Source organism: Grus americana, chromosome 14 (assembly GCF_028858705.1).
Source record: "Grus americana isolate bGruAme1 chromosome 14, bGruAme1.mat, whole genome shotgun sequence".
Taxonomy (NCBI): Eukaryota; Metazoa; Chordata; class Aves; order Gruiformes; family Gruidae; genus Grus; species Grus americana.
The window spans coordinates 9,901,870-9,917,247 of NC_072865.1; the positions used below are offsets into that span (position 1 = coordinate 9,901,870).

General features: G+C 49.4%; 1 long non-coding RNA gene across 1 annotated transcript in view; it reads right to left on the minus strand.

The window, feature by feature from the left end:
* Nucleotides 1–623: 623 nt before the first annotated feature.
* The window catches only part of LOC129212930 (uncharacterized), a 54,678-nt gene continuing 39,923 nt past the window's right edge, over nucleotides 624–15,378 (minus strand). The window contains exon 3 of the long non-coding RNA XR_008579320.1: nucleotides 624–2,028. This is a non-coding gene — a long non-coding RNA (uncharacterized LOC129212930). The remainder of the gene's footprint in view (nucleotides 2,029–15,378) is intronic.

Here is a 15,378-nt window from a genome sequence, read left to right on the forward strand (position 1 = left end):
CTGACCTGCCTCCAGCCTTGTCCATATGCCAGCGCCCCATCACAGGGCCCCCGCGCACTGAGAGCCACCAGCCTCAGACTTGTTCTGCAGGTCACAGCTACCCAGTGCCTCGGAAAACCAAAAAGGCTCCTTTTTTCCAGGCAAAAATCTTTTTTTTTTCTTCTTCTTTTTTTTCTTCCCTGTAGTAGCCTCGGTGAGCTTTGCTGCAGGCACCCACCCCCTGGCCCCAGGGCTGCGGGCTGGCGGGAGAGGAGATGCGGTGCCTAGCGCAGCGGGACACGGGGTGCGGGTCCCTGGATGGAGAAAGGGAGGAGGTTTCGGCACTGGAGGCCGCTGTTGCTCCGCCGGAGCCGGTGCCGCAGCTGGAGCCCGCAGCTGGCGGGAGGCGGCGGTGGGGCGGCCCGGCCGGGGCAGGCGGTGCGGGGGGGTGGGGGGGGCGGCCCGCGGGCGTGCAGCGAGATGCCGGTGCTGCTCTTGCCAGCCCTGCGGTGAGGGAGGTGGGGTAGCCGAAGCGCTGAGCCTCGCCACGTCCCTGTGCCTCACGCACTGCGGACCCACGGGCAGGTCTGCAGGGACCTCGTGTTCCGGACGTGGGGGGGGGGGGGGGGCTGCAAGGACACGAGTGGCGCCGGAGGGTCTGCCGTGTCTGCCTGGTACTGGCACAGCCTTGCCGGCTGTTCCCCAGAGAGCTGGACGTTCCGCTGCTTGTGCCAAAGGACTGTAGTAAGTCAACCCAAAAGAGCCTGGGACAGAGCGGTTGGGGCCAGGGAGTTGAAGCCTCTTGGGGTACTCCCCTTGAGTAAATGGCCATTTGTATCTGGGGCAAACCAAATGCTTTGTTCTTAGCAAATCCTGAACTTCACTTTGGTTAGAAAGATGCATTTGAGTTCTCTTTATGTTCCTTGAAGAAGTGGCTGGGAAAAAAAAAGCACAATCAAGCTGAGCGAAAGCTCTGGCGCTCGCTTGAAATTTCAAATGCAACCAGATGCAGATGGGGGGGGGCACAGGCTCCTCTTCCCAGATCTGCCAACAAGTCTGTCTGCGGTCGAGGGAGATATGAGAAACGAATCACTTTGCTTGCATGTAAAATTAATGCACTAAAGGTGGTAGCCCCAAATAGGCTTGGGACTGTAAATTGTCTCGACACCTTTGCACAAAGGGGATCCTGGAAGTATGCCTCCTGCAGCTGGGATATTTCTGATTCTGCAGCATCACAAGAAATGGAGCATAGCTTTTACCTGGAGAGGTTTCTGCAAGTGGGGCTGTCAGGAGGGGAGGCTGAGCCTCCTCACACCGTTCACTCAAAGCTCTTGGACTTTGTGGCCTGGCTAAACCCAGCTTAGCTCCAAACTCATCCAAGTTGGTTTCTTCCACTCAGACAATGCTGGAGAGGTTGTACTGAGGCCAGCTTATGCCAAGCAAACATCTTTCCTGCCCATGCCATTTCTGGGAAGCATCACCAAGTATTAGCCAAGAGCATTTCTTTGATGAAGTGAGGTGGTGACTGAGCTTGCAAAACAGCAGGTTGCGTCAGCTGCATGGTTGAGCGCGGACTGCATCTCCCCAGGCACTGCTCTGACGACAACTAGCATTCCTGCTAAATGTCAGCCACATCCATTCCACAACAAGATCCATATCAGGTTTGAGATTATGGGAAGCAGCAGGTCAAGGGACACATCAGGCAGAACCAGCGGCAAGTTTCCAGGAGGAAACAGTTCCTGTCCATATTCCAGTTTTGGTTTGAACAAGTGCAAATCTGAGGAGACTTGAGCAGCTGCAAAGGTGTTTTACTGACCCCTAGACCAGGTTTAGTTTTATTTATAGGAGACTCATCCCCAAAACCTGGTTTCCTGCCCCCATAATTATTCTTCCCTGAAGCTGAGGAGGGAAGTGCTTCATCTCAGCCGCTCTTCTGCCATCTGATTGCCAGCAGAGCCTGGAGCCGTCCTGCCGGCAGCCAGCGTGACGTTTCTGAGACACCAGCTTGCCTCTCCATGTCTCCATGATGCTGTTCCCATCACTGGCGAGCTGGCAGGGACAGGGGAAAGAGAAAAAGGGAAAGTGACTGGAGGAAGGGTAATGAATGGCTTCAAGTCGTCTTTTCTTTGTCTGTCTAAATCACTGCAGGCTTTCAGGCCACCTTCCAAGGGCAGCATTTTAAATGATGCAACTGGGGACAAACAGGACTTGCCAAAACATGGGAAGGGTTCAGCCATTCGCCTCCCTTCTTCCCTTCTGGCTGCTCCCAGAGGGCTCAGCCAGGGCAGCGGCCAAGGCCAAGGGGTTCCCAGGCACATGGTGGGCAAGGAGGACCCCAAAGGACAGTACAAATGTACTGAGGGGGTTCAGCTCCGTGCCTGGGAAAGCACAGGCACGGAGCAACGCGACGCCTGCCCCACCACCGCACTGCTCAGTGTTTGAATGTCAAAGGGGAAAATGCCAAAAATAACCACACCAGTTGCAGCAGCTGGGGCTCCGCAGAGAGCAGGATACCTTCGTGGCCCAGCCCTGTGCCAGCTCCCAGCCTGCCATGGGGAGCACCAGCACGTCTATGGGAGGAGCAGGCAGTTTGCAGCTGGCAATGCTTCCTCTCCTCCTCCTCCTGCCATCCGAGGGTCTCTCTCCTGTACTTCTTTGCCAGGATTTGCTGTTTAGGTAGAAGCTTTTCAAAGCGGGGTCATATCCTGCTTAGTGCCTCCAAAGCAACCTGGGTACTGCCAAGCCTTAAGAATGCTGCAAGACTGATGAAAACTGGACAACTGAGGACAGATGGTCCAGGGGAGCATTTTCTGATCAGAAAACCACGTTTCTTTAAAATTGAGACTTTTCTGCCAGTAAAAATTCTGGTAAAATTCAGCTGGGGAAGCCCTTCCCCTCTGCCTGCTGGAACACTTTACTGAAGCTCACGTCTGGGAAGGAATATCTGTTTCCATCACTGGTGGCATTTGACTTTATAGTGTCATGATAGCAAACTGCAAAGCGAAGATTAGAACTGGGCAGAGGGGCTTTAGTGACACGCAAGACCATAGTTGAGAAGAAGCTCTGGATTTTTGGTAGTTTCAAAATGTTCCTGTTTTCAGACCTATTTGGAAAGGGCCAGCCTTTGCCCATTGCAGCTTTCCCTTGGCCTTTCTCCACTAAGGTGACTTCTATTTTAGCCACATTTTCAACATCAGATTTGTTTTCCTAGTCTGGAAATAAGCAGAGCCTTCCTCAAATTTGCTGCAGCTACCAGAGGGCACTTTCCATGGGGTCTGTTCAGTTCCAGGAGACTTTTTTTTGTGGGACCTGAATCAAACTCAATTTGCCCAGCTTCTCCTTGCAGATACCCCATGGGAACCCACCCGCTGCCAGTGAAGGGCTCTGTGTGTGCTACGATGCTGCCACGTGCCACCTCCTAGATCTGGCCCTTTGCAAGGGGTGCAGACAGCATTGTCCCCGTTGTCCCCCATGCCCAGCGCAGAGCACAGGTCGAGAGCCTGCTCAACCAGACCTACGTAACCACTTCAGCTGCTGCTGTTGTGACAGCCTCAACAAGAGATGTCAGGAGTGCCAGCAAATGCAAACAGTTTTATCATCACGGAGACACGGTTGCCTGGCACAGCGCAGCAGCACCACTACGTTAGAGGGTTACACTGCCAAGCTTGAGGCCAGAGAAGGAAATACCAAATGGTCCCACACAAGCAGGAAATGATAGTGTTAACTCCCTGCAAAGCAAAAGTCTCACTGAAATGGAAGGATGCTTTTAAACCGCAAATTTCCTTTCATCTACACCACAGCTCAGGCTACCTAGTGGAAAAGCTGTCCTTGGCAAATGTATGGGAATGAGCTGGAAGTGGCTCTGTACTGATACAGACCGACTGTCCATAGGGCTTAGTGGGACACTAGCAGGATCATTGCTAAATAAGAGAGTGGACACTTCTCACTGGCAGGCTGAAAGCACCATGATAACCACACACATGGAGCAAATAGCCACAACTAGAGCTGCAAATTTGAAGCAGAATCTCAGTTTTTGCTTTCTAATGTCTCTGAGCTGTTACAGACAAGTTAAATGACAGTAATAGTTTGTATTTCTATCAAAAGACAGTAAGCTTCCAGGAATCAGGAGCATCCAAAGTGCTCTGCAGACAGCAAGGCAGCCCTGCCAATGTTTCTACACAGATGTTTTCTGGCCTTCATCCTGCACCAGGTACACTCCACTTACAGCCAGGGACAGGAGGGGTTGGAAGTGCCAGCTCCGCACGGTGCCAGCACACGAAGCTGGATTCCTCACGCTCTGCACAGTCGGAGATCTCGTGGCACTGCAGTCGGCATTAGCGCTGCAGTTAGATTTGATGCTAAGAAGTTCTGCTTCCTTCCAGCTAAGCAGCACAACTCCTGGAAAGCTCCCAGGCAGAGGTCCTGTCCTTCACCTATGCCAGAACAATAACCTGTTGCAGCACAGCTCAGCAGGGCTGGATTGCAGGCTCTTTCCAAAAACTTAAGCGCTTTACTAGTTGTGAAAGGACACCATAAATAGAAAAATCACATGTGCGGTTTAAACCCCAACAGGGGCTGCTGGCCTCTAGGAGAAGGTCAGGTGCTTCCCAGCTCACCCTGGCATGAAAGTGTCTGATGATCCACCCCCACACCCGTTTCACGGGGTGCTGGGCAGCTCTCCTTTGCTGGCAGATGGTGCTAACGTGGCCTGAGGCCACAAAGACATTAGGTCAGTGCAAACGTCCAGCTTGCAGGTAGCATCCCTCTCAGGGACCAAGATGTGATGCATTAATCAGTGACCCCCTATCAGCCCTCTTTCCTGAAGTCAGCATCCACACAGGGGAAGGGAAATGGCAGCCTTCCCTATACACCCTGTAGCATGCTCTGGGGCACTGCGTACCCCACCAATGTCCTCACAGGTGCAGATGGTGTTTCAGTGCAGCAGTACGATGCCAAGTCCTGAAAGCAAAAGTCACCCAGCACATCTCAAGTTGGGCCTGTCAGGGGCTGAAACACCGGGGAAAGAAGGAGCCAAGGCAGGACTGAGGCAGTAGGCAAGGCACGGCTGCGGCAGAGAAAGGCATCCCACAGCCCTTGCACCGATGGCCACATGCTGGCTCGAAGGCAGGGAACGAGCTAATGCACGTGGCAGTGAGATGACACAAACACTCGATTCAAAGTGGGTATAGCAGGGCTTTGGATTTGGCACCAGCAAGACACTAAACGTAGCTGCGGTTCCTATCAGGCTAAAAGCATTTCTGGCTGTCCCGGCGCTTGGGCAGGAGTTATTCCTCTTTCCTCCCCCCACTCCTGATCACAAGCACACAGGAATTTGTTAAACAAAGGGATTATTCGGTGCGCATTGCCAGGAGTAAGGAGCTGCCCAGATGTGACTCTCCTGACCCCCACTGACCTTCTTGGCCAGTTTGGAACTGCACCTGCATCCCTGCCAGCCAGCTGCAATGCAGTGATGAAGCAAAACATCTTGCACCAGGGCTTACCTCCTCTCCTCCAACTGGCAGCAGAGCCCAAGCCGATGAAGTGCAGGGCAGGAGGGGAGCATAGGTCTTCCTCTGCCATTGTGGACAGGATGTTTGAGGGACAGCACACGCGTTCAGCCTGTCTGGAAAGCTCCAGGGAACGCACAGACCTGGCTATGGCGTCTTAAAGCAAACCAAGTGAAAACAGTCTGGGACAGAGCCCCGCGTTTCTGCCTTCTAACCCTTCCCTGGCCACTGACTGCCCCAGTGCCCTGAGCTCAGCCACCCAATTCAACAATAGCTTCTAATTTCAGTGCTCAGAAACAGTCGCTAACATGCCCAAGCTTTCCAGTTTGCCTGACAGTGCAAGAGGGACAAGTATAGAAAATAAACCAAGATAGAGTTCAAGGCCAAGGTCTTTCTCTGGAAAAACTGAAAGATTAAGCATAAACTGGCTCGGTCATAACAAATGCCCCATTGTTTCTGTTGTTCCTTCTTACTCCAGAGCCACAAATACACCCAAGTTCTTGGCGAAGGAAAGCAGCTATCTGGTAACAATTAACTTCACAGAAAGCAATTAAGTGCAATTCACCTCTATAGGGACGGAGGCAGACAAGCATCTTCTGGTTCCAGCTAAGACCTGTTCCCTATCCCAATCCAACTCCTGATTATTCCTGCCTTGGAGGCAGCTAATTGACTGCAAAGGCAGGTCTGTGCTTTTCCAACTCTTACAGGCAAAGTCCGGGCTTTGGCCTAAATAGGACATCTGGACCAGGAAACATATATTTAGAGTTGCATAGTTGAACTACCACTCTCAGAAATAAGGCTCATGAGAGCAAGGTCACCCCCAGTAACCACTCCCAACAGCAGAAGCACTTTCCCATGCAAACAAGTTCCTGTTGATGGGGGCAGTAGATGGTACATACAGCCTCCACAAGTGACACAGTACATCACTTTCAGGATCTTGAGGCTAATCTAAGTCCATAATTCTTACTTGCTCCTGGAAAACACTGCTGGAATGACCCACCAAAATGCAAACAAAGGAAAAGAGCTCCGGAACCAGGTCTTCAAGGATCACATCTGGAGACTATATGTGCTGGCAACAGTGTGGTTGCAATTCTGAAACCTATGAAGGCTTCCTCGTCCAAAATCCTGACCCATATGTATAATAGCATCTAATATATATGTAATGGCCAGAAAGGTCCTAACCAAAGTGGAAGCTGGCAAATAGAACCTTTTTGGCATTATCCTTAGGTAGCCCAGTCAACCTGCTGTCATACACCTGCAGGGTCCTCATACCAGCTTCCACACAACCTCTCTGCTGCTGCTATTCAAAGCATTTGAGTTTGGGAAATCCTTCAAGCAAGACCTTGACTCTGGGTGACCAGCCTGACACACGTGCTCTGCGCAAAAGGGCCAGTGCAACTCCATGTCCTCACTTGCTTTGCACACATTTGGCTGCACCATGAGAAAAAAGCCAGAAATCAGTCTGGGGCACAAAGAGTAGCCACGCAAGCTGTTTTGCTTCAGCCAAGATAAGGCTAGAGACAAAAAGGAACCTCAGAGGAAAACTAAAAATATCCCTGCAAACTTGTAGCCTGGCAATATGCCTAATTGGGCACTGCTCACATCAGGAGGAGATATTCCTGTGAAAACCTGATGCTGGGTAACTTGCTGGCCAGCCTGTAAATGGGATCTTGCATGAACACCTGCCTCTGGAAAGCCAGGAGGGGAAATGTAACGGGAAGCGGCAGGAGGTGCATAAATGTAATTTTCTCCTTCTCTGATCGAGCGTGTTGAAGAATAGCTTGCCTATGTTGAGACAGAGTGTGAAAACCACCTTGTCAATAGATAGAAATCATGAGGTTGTTGCGCCAGTCGAGGCAAGAGGTTTTATTTCTAGACCATCAAGGGAGACATAATTCTTTAGAAAAATCAATGAAATTTAAATGAGGACATAGAAATGGCTGTTCTAGCCTCAAAGGTCCATCTAGCCAAGCACTGTGCTTCCAGCACAATATGTCCTTCATCAGGAGAACATAGTTGTGCAGTTCCCAGGGGCACCATGAACATGAGAGATGTGTGGAGATGTGAATCGCCACGTGAGGGACTGCCATCCACCTGCCTCCTCCCAGTTCCCATGTCCCAACCTCAAAATTAGGCTGGTTGGGCAATTCTGCTGGTGGATCTGAGGGCCTAGCAACCCCCTGTGCAGCCTCAGTCCTGGCCAGGGACTCAGAGGGACCACATCCCCATCAGCAGAGCCAGGCAGGAGTTATCTTGGCAGGGAGCTGCTGCCTGGCAGGGGTGGGGGGGTGTCACATCCCCATCTGCATGGTTGGATACAGAGGAGCTTAAGTGTCCCCAGAGACTTGTCTGGATCACATCAGGCTGGAGGCTTTGGTCACACTCTGTGACCCTTCCTGAACCCAAGAGTCATAAAAGTCTGTCTGTGCCTGGCCATGGGGAAAACGGTGAAGCATCTGGTATGCTCCCACTCATTTACAAGGAACCTAATTAAATATCAAGAGATGCTTTTCTCTGTTCACAGCTTCCATTTTCTACTCAACACTCAGCCACCAAGGTCTGTGGTCTGAGCTCGAGACTTTGCTCTCAGAGCTGGTTCTGGCAGCCTGACTCTGCAGCTCTGGAGTTGAATCCTTCTAAAATGCTATCAACAGCTGTGCTGTCTCTTGAATATCACAGTAATAACCACAAATTAATGCAATCATAAAAAAATAAAGCTTGAAGGAGCCTAAGGAGCTCAAAGCATAACCAGCTGTATCAGGTGGTTTTCCAGTTTCTTTTCAAAAGCTTCCAGTAATGGAATTTCTACAACTTCCCCAAGAAACTGTTTCCCAGCATCTGTGTCTTTCTGGTTTGGCTTATGCTCATGACATCTTCTCCTAGCCATGAGAGATAGTGAGAAAAAGCATTTTCTTCCTCTTCTCAGTAGCTTTTTACACATTCAAAGAGCTTCACACTTATCCTGTTTTGCCTTAATCTTCAGTAAATAATTTTCTTTCCTTCCATCTCTCCTGCTAGGTCAGATTTTATCTCCTTCTCCCTGTTCCTACTGCTGACCTCTATTCTCACCCTAATCCAAACCTGAAATCTATGGCTGATGCTTAGGGTAAGCCTTTTCCATCAGCCTTCTCATAGGAGACTGACCTGCAAAGACCATACATTATTCAGAGAGGTTCTTTGGCATTTCTGCTTCACTGACACACAACACAGCACTGATCATTTCACCTTTATAGCTCCCAGCAAAGTCTGTCAAACCTTGGCCTCGCTCACAACTACTTTAACATCCTGAAACCCTTCAGAGCTCCTCAAAGCCTCACGCTGAGACCTGGTGACTTACTGCTCTTCCAGCCCTAACAACGCATGCTTCAACTTCTAAGATGGGCAATATCTCTGCAAAAGGAGACATGAGAATTTGTTTGCCCTCCTGCTCTTTAATTGCCATCCTTGCCTCCTGCAGACCTATGAAGTCACCAGTCATGATGAAATCCTGCATTTCTCATGTCTGTAAATATTTTCTAAAATTTTATTTCCTTCTTAAGACTTCAAAAACTAGGCCAAAAGGAACAGCTGGGATATTTAAGAATCAGGTTTGCCTGTGGCTTTTTTGATCAAGAATGCTTTTAATGGGCTCAGCTGTCAACATCAGGACCAACTTAATAATAAATGTCTGACATTTCAGTCATCATTCAGAGCCTTCCCCTCCTGCCAACGCCTGGCTGTTTACTTAAAGATTCGCTCATGTTGGTGTTTCCATTGTGGGCCTGGGAGCTGAAACGGGAGCAAAGCTCCTTGTAAACACCCACCAGTCTCTCCCAGTCAACAAATCACCCAGGAAGGTCAGATGGCAGCAAGTGCAGAGAAGGAGGGGATGCCTGGGGAGGGCAGTGCTATGGGAACCTGCTAATAAACCCAGAGTAGCAGTTGCGGCTTGCTAAAGCCTGGGCTGGCTGCCATACACGGATTAGTGCTAGCGTGATGCTCCATGGGAGGGAAAGTGATAAGCTGGGCTTTGCTGGTGCAGGAGCTTTTGGCTTTCTTCACTTTTGTGGGCTCCTACACCACTGCACCAGCTGTTTACTGCTTCTTTTTGGCCAAAGGAGTGAAACCACTCTGCAGAAAACCTCAAGCACAAGAAGAAAAGTTGTCTGGCTTTTAGCAGAACCTGCCCGGGCCAGGTTCCCTGCAGGGACCACAGTTACTGCAGCATCACCCCAGAGTGAGAGGGGACAGCTGCAGCCCCAGCAACTCTGCACCACAAGTCATACTTGGAAGGGACAGCCACTGCTAAGCCATTGGTTTTCATAAAACATGTAATAAATGTTCAGGGTTTTTAAACTTTCCTCTCTTACTAATAAGGTCCTGGCTCAATGCGTTCTGTGTTTTGGGGATTTTTTTCTTTTTATGTTGTATATGGCAGCCTAATTACAGTCATTACATTGCCTTGAACTATTTAAAAGAAGTTGCTACATATAATTACGCGCATGTAAGTGAGAATAATGCTATGTCTAATACTGCAGGACTCCTTGTACACTGGAGGAAGCAGTCTGTGCTCTCCCAGCAGGTATCTGAAAGGGTTAACACCATAGCTTGCACCCAGGTCAAAATGCAAGTTTCCAGCAGCATATTAGATCAGCTGTCCATCATCTCCATACCAGGATACATGTGTCATGCCCTGGGTATTTTTTGCTATATTTAGCAAAACTAGAACAAATTTTCCTGCAGCGTAATGCTAGCAGGTAATTGCCCACCCCACCTAAGCCACTGCAGGCTGATTTCCAGCAGACCTGCAACGTTCACATTATCCATTCAAGACACAGCGAAGAACTAAATTCCTGGAAGTGTTTATTACAATTGGCTCATCTTGTCGATCTCACCACAGCCTAACAGGCTCCCACCTTTTGTAATGAAAACAAAATTAAATCGCATGTTGGTGTAGCTCCCACCCGGATGCTTCCCCTGTGGCTGGCAGCACCAGGCATTTACAGAGACACGTTTTCCCCAGGTCAGACCGTCACAAGTAGTTCACTGTAACTTCAGCTTGTTTATTTGGCTGATGGAGATCTGAAAACACCACATAAAGATCTGAACGTCCTTCAGTAATCACAGCACCGCATCTCTCACACAAGAGAGATACGGGTCTTTGGGGGGGATGCACAGCCTGTTTAAGGGAAAGGATGGCTGCATGCCCAGCTCCATCCATTCACCTCTGTGACTAAGATCTTTTTCTTTATGCTAGAAACTCAAGCACCAAGCTCAGATCCCATTTTCTTGGCCATGAGCACTGTCCCGTAATCTTCCCACTCCGCTTCTCCATCTATTCAACAAACCACAACAGAGACTCGCCGCCTCCTCAGCCACTTTGTTGCTGTGTGCCCTGCTGAAAGTGTACGTGGTTTTGTTATGCAAAAGATAGTACAAAGAGTCCGTGCCGTGCAGCAGCAAGCAACACAAACATTTCCTAAATGAGACCAGCCAAACCCAGAGGCAGATACCAGTTCAATCTACAGGGAGACGCAAATTGTTCAGCTGCATGCTTGACTGCCAGGAGGAGTTTTGCTAAAGCTTTAATGAAGTCTGGACTGCACTAAGGCAAGGATGTCAGAAATTAATTCCTGATGATCTCCAGTACAGAAGCAGCTCTTCATCCGTCTTTCCATCCAAGTTGCTTGGTTTTGCTTCTTTTCTCTTTAGGAATTAAGTGAATAAGTAATTACATGGGCAGAAATAAAACTAGCAGAAAGAGTACGAGAGAAAATGCCTCCAGCTGACTGGTGGAAGTTGAGGCAAGCGACGGCTGTAAGGAGGTGGCTGCCTCACACAGCCAGGACTCCCAGGGCAGAGTTTGGTCAATTAGAGCTTTACCAGCAGCAGATTGACTTAAAAATACATAAACCAGCCAGCCCTGAAATTTCTGTTTTCCTTGTCTACCCATCGCTGACAAACACCAGCCATTTTTACATAGCCTTGGGAGAGCTCATGCTCTGCAAATCATTAATTTATGCAATTATGGTTTTCTCTGTTGAATGTCACATGTGCAAAGGTCATTGCTGGAGATAGGAAAGGGGCTTCTGTTTCCAGAAGACGCACAAAGACATGCCACATCTGGCCGGAATAGGAGATATCCTTGTCCTTTCACTGGCAGGACATCACTTGCCTCTGGCTGTCTGTTTTGCTGTGGCCCCTCTCCCAATGGCCACATGTCCTCTTGCTGGGGTTCACATCCGGACTTCAAGTGAGAAACATGATGCTGTTGATAAAGCTGCTTGCACGATATATCCACACACCTGGAAGGTGTGAATGGCATCTCAGCTCCTGTGGCCAAGCGTTACATAGCAATGACTGGAAATGAGCAGGTCCCCTGGAAGCTTGGGGATCTTGGTAACCTAGGCTGGGACCAAAGGGTGAATGTACCTCCCTGGTTCCTTATCGATACTTACACCAGCTATGGAAAAACATCAAAAATCAACTGAGCAAGCAATCAAAGATAAAAGCGAAACAACCAGTCTTTGGGACCACATTTCTCTAGCTCACTGGATGGGCAGGTGAGAACCTGGCTGGACTCCAGGCTCGGAGCACAGTGCCAAATCTTCCCTCTCTGCAGGGCACTGAACAGGGCGAAGCCCAAGCCTGACAGCCAAGGAAGCACTGAGCAGATACAGCTGCTTTAAAAGCTTTGCCTGGCACTAGACTTGACATCTGGTGCTAGCCCCTTCCTTGGTGGTGTGTCCCACCAGGGCCGTACCCTTTTTTCCTCTCCTTTACTACTGCCAATGCATCACAAACCAGGTAAAAATCTTCCTGCACAGAGTGATTCAAACGAGCTGTGCCTAATAGACCATCTATCTCATTGCTATTTGTTTTGGCATCTTTGACTATTTTAAATCCCACTTAAAGCTGTCTAACAACCAAGATTACACCAGTCACAACTGCCATACAAACATCTCTGTTATATCTGTACACTGGAAACACGGTTTGGGTTTGGGTTTTTTTTTCCCCCTTTTGCTAATACAACACTGGCAGCAAATCACACTGAGGTAGGAGGGTGGGGTGCAACTATAATTACGTTGTCCAAGTCCAAGGTATGACACCAACATTGCCTGCTGGTACCAGGCACTGTGAAAACCTGTGTAGGCTTGTAGCATGCAGGCATACTGAGCAGGATCCACAGGTGCCCAGTTTAATAGCTATCACTCAGCATCCAATTCTCCACCGAATAATCAGACAGGCTTGGCTGGTGCCAGGCAAAACAGACATCGCCTCTAATACGAGACCTTCCTGAGAGCAGCCCCAGAGGCGCGCAACCTTCCTGCATGAAGACAGGATGTGAGCTACAAAGTAAGTGTCCAAAAGGATTTTGACAAAGTGACATTTAAACAACAGTTGAAAATTCATCCAACCCACAACACAGCTAGTTGCTTCCAGTCTCTGGCTGTTTCCAATCTCCTCGATGCACATACAAAGCTACCTGAATCGCCAAAACGGGCAGGGAGGGGTTTTGTGATGCAAAATTTAGGGCTGTGATTTATGTCAGTTCAGTTGACGTGTCAATGAAAGCATCTCCTTCCAAGCATCCCTCTGCCTGCTTCACACTTCCCTTCACAGAAACTCACCAGCTGCACAGTTTTCCACAGGAAATCTATTTCACGAAACAGCCTTTTTTCCCTATAGAAATGCTTTGATTTAATGACTTCTCCTGAAATTTCTGATTTTCTGATTTTCTCCTGCAGAAATTTGTTTGTAAAAATGAATTTTCCCTATCAGTTTTCCATTTCAAAATTATTCTGCCATATATTCCACCAATTCTATTAATTAAAAGATTTAGCATAGATTTAGATTCAAAGATTTAAAAATTAAAAAAAAAAACAAACCAAAGAACATCTCAGATTTATTTAAAGGACATAGTTCCCTTGAATCAGCCAAGGGCATCCAGGATTTCCTTTTCAAGGAATTCCTAGGAACTTCTAAAATGGGACATTTCCTGTCATTTCACACCAGACACACTTTGACATCCCAGACCTCCTACCAGAAGGCACTCCAGCTGCTCCACTGCTCTGCCACAACACAGTCCTCAATTGCTCTGTTTCTAAATGTTTCAGGACACTCCTCTAAGCACCTGCTGAGTCAGCAGCTCTTCAAGCACTCTGACTGTGCGTAGCATTTCGTATTTCATGAACTTGCATCGAAGAAGGTGGAACAATGGGATAATCCTAAAACCAGTCTCGCAGCCCTTACATTGCTCTAGATTTGTGCAGTTTGGCCTTGTTTGCATTTCAAGAGCCTTCAAGCAAACATTAGAGAGAATGTTTGCTGGAGAAGGCTGAGGTACTCAACGATGACTTTGCCTCAGTCTTCACTGGCAAATCCTTGAGCCACACTGCCCAGGTCACAGAAGGCAGGGACTGGGAGAATGCAGAACCGCCCACCGTAGGGGATCAGGTTCGAGAATATCTAAGGAACCTGGAGGTGCACAAGTCCATGGGACCTGATGAGTTGCATCCACGGGTCTTGAGGGAACTGGCAGATGAAGTGGCCAGGCCACTCGCCATCATATTTGAGAAGTCCTGGCAGTCTGGCGAAGTTCCCGCTGACCGGAAGAGGGGGAACATAACCCCCATTTTTAAGAAGGGTAAAAAGAAAGACCCAGGGAACTACAGGCCGGTCAGTCTCACCTCCGTGCCTGGCAAGATTATGGAGCAGACCCTCCTGGAGACTACGCTCAGGCACGTGGAAGATAAGGAGGTGATTGGTGACAGCCAACACGGCTTCACTAAGGGCAAATCGTGCCTGACAAACTTGGTGGCCTTCTGTGATGGGGTTACAGCATTGGAGGATAAGGGAAGGGCAGCTGATGTCATCTACCTGGACTTGTGCAAGGCATTTGACACTGTCCCACACAACATTCTTGTCTCTAAATTGGAGAGACATGGATTCGATGGATGGACCACTCGGTGGATAAGGAATTGGCTGGATGGTCACACTCAAAGAGTTGTGGTCAACGGTTCAATGTCCAAGTGGAGAACGGTGACGAGGGGCGTTCCTCAGGGGTCGGTACTGGGACCGGCACTGTTCAACATCTTTGTCGGCGACATGGACAGTGGGATCGAGTGCACCCTCAGCAAGTTTGCCGATGACACCAAGCTGTGTGGTGGGGTCGACACACTGGAGGGAAGGGATGCCATCCAGAGGGACCTCGACAGGCTGGAGAGGTGGGCCCGTGCGAACCGCATGAAGTTCAACAAGACCAAGTGCAAAGTCCTGCACGTGGGTCGGTGCAATCCCAAGCACGACTATCGGCTGGGCGAGGAATGGATTGAAAGCAGCCCCGAGGAGGAGGACTTGGGGGTATTGATTGATGAGAAGCTCAACATGAGCCAGCAGTGTGCGCTTGCAGCCCAGAAAGCCAACCGTGTCCTGGGCTGCATCAAAAGAGGTGTGACCAGCAGGTCAAGGGAGGTGATCCTGCCCCTCTACTCCACTCTGGTGAGACCCCACCTGGAGTACTGCGTCCAGCTCTGGGGGCCACAGTACAGGAGAGACATTGGGCTGTTGGAGAGAGTCCAGAGGAGGGCCACGAAGTTGATCAGAGGGCTGGAGCACCTCTCCTATGAGGACAGGCTGAGAGAGTTGGGGTTGTTCAGCCTGGAGAAAAGAAGGCTCCAGGGAGATCTAATTGCGGCCTTCCAGTACCTGAAGGGGCCTACAGGAAAGATGGTGAGGGACTGTTTATCAGGGAGTGTAGTGACAGGACAAGGGGCAATGGGTTCAAGCTGAAGGAGGGTCAATTTAGATTAGATATTAGAAAGAAATTCTTTACTGTTAGAGTGGTGAGGCACTGGAACAGGTTGCCCAAAGAGGTTGTGGAGGCCCCATCCCTGGAAGTGTTCAAAGCCAG